This window comes from Amphimedon queenslandica, unplaced genomic scaffold (assembly GCF_000090795.2).
Source record: "Amphimedon queenslandica unplaced genomic scaffold, v1.1 AMPQUscaffold_12932, whole genome shotgun sequence".
Classification (NCBI taxonomy): Eukaryota; Metazoa; Porifera; class Demospongiae; order Haplosclerida; family Niphatidae; genus Amphimedon; species Amphimedon queenslandica.
Genome location: NW_003546832.1, coordinates 11320 through 14531, shown reverse-complemented (window position 1 = coordinate 14531; position 3212 = coordinate 11320). Strand labels below are relative to the sequence as shown.

Here is a 3212-nt window from a genome sequence, read left to right as displayed (position 1 = left end):
GAAGAAGCAGAGCAGTCTCTCATTGAACTCATACAAGGCTACATTGTTTCAGCAAGAGAAGGAGGGGGTTCTAATATCGATAACGCTCACCTAAACTACGAGAAATCTCGGAATCTAACTGAAGTAAAGCGATGGATTTTATTGTCTTTTTTTCTGGAGTTTCTAAGTTAAAATGTCCCCACTGTGAGGCACCTTTCCATAAAGTGAGACAAGAGCATCAGACTAAAGTCATGCTACGTGGCATGTCTGGTAAGCAAGCAGGACTATGGGTAGCTTCTGCTAACAGAGTGAGGCAGAGAACCAGCGAAACTGGTCAAGACGAAGAAGGCAAGTTTCTCTACTCTGATCGTACCTTGACAGCAAAATTTTGTTCTGAGCAACAATTTTTTAGTCCTCTTGAAGCCAAGGAGCACATTGAGCTTATTTATGATAATGACCCTCTATTAATGAGAGCACTATTTTCCTGCTTGAGAGTCAGAGATGGGAATCCTTTTGAGAGAGGAGGAGGAGGAGAGAGAGGAGTGGCGGACATGTTCTTTCTGGAGATGCTCCTTGTGTGTCCTTCACGTTTTCGACCGGTAAGTCTTGAAACTGTTACTTGGCATATATAAGCTAATTAATCTTACATGTAGCAGTACTACAGTATGTGTCAATATTTTAAAGACTTGAATTTTACATTTTTTAATCACTCTTGTTCTCTGTCCTGTAGATGAAACGCTTGGTGCTAAAAAGTTTGAGTGACAGTCCTACAGAAGATACTACAAGTACAGGATACTATTGACATTGAGGAGCTAATGGTAGAGAAGAGGAAGATGGCTGGCCAGGATGAAACGATAAATGAAGATGACGCTGTCACTAAACCAAAAAAGTAACAATAATACTACTGTATACCCGTCTATTTATGTAATAAAATATTTTGGCAAATTTTGCATTTTTGTTCTGTTATGAAAATTAAAATTAGAGTTGCACCGATACAGAAATTTACCGATATTCCGATAACCGATATTCTATTGCCGATAAAGACCGATACCGATAACCGATTCGATATTAATAACTGATATTAAAGTTTATTAAGTAATTATTAATAAACTTTAATCAATAACATAATTTATATAACCAAAATTCTTTTTACCTAAAAGTAGTATTTTTGGCAAGAATTGCACATAGCAAATCTACTGTCTTCACTAGTTTTGTAATAGTCCCATATACATGATGATATTTTTTGGACATCTTTGGCAGAGTAATAAGCTAGCTAAGCCTACACAGGTGGACTCACTGAGCTGGTGCAAAACCATGTGTTATTATAATAGCATTACATGTGACTAATTATCCTACTGGCATGTGCAATACCACATGTTATAACATCGGAATCCCTAGCTTTTTTATAACTGATATTCTCAAAGTAGGCCAATAAGCCGATATCCGATAGGCCAATCACATTATCGGTGCAACCCTAATTAAAATCACAAAATTTTGTGTCTCCATTGCCACATGTTGCAGCTTGCAAGTTATTTGTGAAAATTTATTCTTAGAAATACTGGATTAATGAAAAAAAATAGCCATGATAATACACTGGTGTACATGTAAATGTACATTTTTATGTTTAATTGATTTTTTATTTCATTGTTTGTCCTTTTTCTTTCCTCACCAGTCAATAGCTGAGAGGTTGCAGACCTGCTGGACTTCACTTCAGACAAACGTGAACTCGTACATGGACAGTGACATTAATAAAAGATTGAAAGATGTTCCCAGTGGAATAAATAAGTGAGAGAGGAGAAGATTATTAAACTACAATGACAAAGAACAATGATAAAAATGATTTATTTTAAAACAGCATACATGTACATGTATTTTATAGTGTGTCCTTTTTGTTTTAGACATGGAGAAGAAGGATGGATTATTTCGTCTGCACATGATGGGTAAGAGGGTTAACTATGCAGCTCAATCTGTCATATCACCAGATCCTAACATCAATATGGATGAGATTGGAATACCAATGGTGTGTGACTCCTTTATGTATGTACATACATGTATGTATTGCTCCTTTAGTACTTTTTATTATTGTCCATGCCTTACCACTAATGGACTATCTACAATGTAAATTGTACATGTACATTGTATTTTGCATATGTTTTATCAGTCCCTTTATCCTTTACAATGTACATGTATATTCATGTGATGGAAGTTTGAGTAAATTCTGATTTCAAATCTTTGACTTTTCTGTACAACGTATTACATGTGTGATTGCTAATTTTTGATGTACATGTACATGTACCTGTGCATTGCACAAGTACATGTACATCTGTATGAGCTACTAATTACATTTAAATGTACATGTACATTATTTCAACAGGTTTTTGCAACTCGTTTGACATACCCTGAGCCAGTCACATTCTGGAACTGGTCCGAGTTAAGCAAAGCTATCATCAATGGACCACACGTTCATCCAGGGTAAGAGGGTGTGGCTTATGGGTGTGGCCTAATGCCTTATACTTTATAGTCCCACTCATGTACAGAATGAAGATGGTTCATTGATACTGTTGAGGAATGAGAGGCAGAGGAAAGACACTACTAGCTAAAGAAAAACTAAGTTCAGCCAAAGTACCAAAGAAAGTAAATTTTATGCACAAGTTGCACATACCATAATAGTGAAAAATTTATTATGGCCTGAAAATTTCATAAATTTATTCAAAAAATTTTGTGGTTTAATTTTTTGTAATATAGTACATGACGTTTGGAGAAAATTTAAATTTCATAAAAAAACCAAACTTGATCAGAATCAGTTAAATTTTCTGCACAACATAAGAACATGTATACGTATCAGAAAAAATTATAAAAATTGAGAATTCTCTCCTAACCATTTTTAATGAAATTTGCCCAAAGACCAAAGGCTACAAGAACATAAAAAATTTTAAAAAACAAGATTGAGTAGGATTCCGAATGACCAACGAAAATACGAAATGAAAATCCTACTCTCGTGATGCAAATTGTACTCTACATTGTACTTTTAATGTTATTTTTTAAAAGTTATGGATCACCTCACAATGTAAAGTAGAATTTGCGTCACAAGAGTAGGATTTTCATTTCGTATTTTTGTTGGTCGTTCAGAATCCTACTCAATCTTGTTTTTTTAAATTTTTTATGTCCTTGTTTGTGTTGATTTTTCATAACATTTATAATATTTCTTCAGTTACAATTGTAATACTTTCTGA

At 34.3% G+C, this 3212-nt stretch overlaps 1 protein-coding gene across 3 annotated transcripts in view; it reads left to right on the top strand.

Annotated features, from left to right (window-relative positions):
* Positions 1 to 6: 6 nt before the first annotated feature.
* Positions 7 to 3212, top strand: part of LOC105314404 (DNA-directed RNA polymerase I subunit RPA1-like) — a 7734-nt gene continuing 4528 nt past the window's right edge. For 2 of the 3 annotated variants that reach the window (XM_020002337.1, XM_020002339.1), the window contains exons 1-6: positions 7 to 578; positions 710 to 868; positions 1652 to 1764; positions 1878 to 1999; positions 2354 to 2451; positions 2501 to 2613. The gene's annotated coding sequence lies outside the window, so the exon portion shown is untranslated. Of the gene's footprint in view, positions 579 to 709; positions 869 to 1564; positions 1584 to 1651; positions 1765 to 1877; positions 2000 to 2353; positions 2452 to 2500; positions 2614 to 3212 lie in introns of those variants that run through there. The other variant, XM_020002338.1, reaches the window with a different exon arrangement.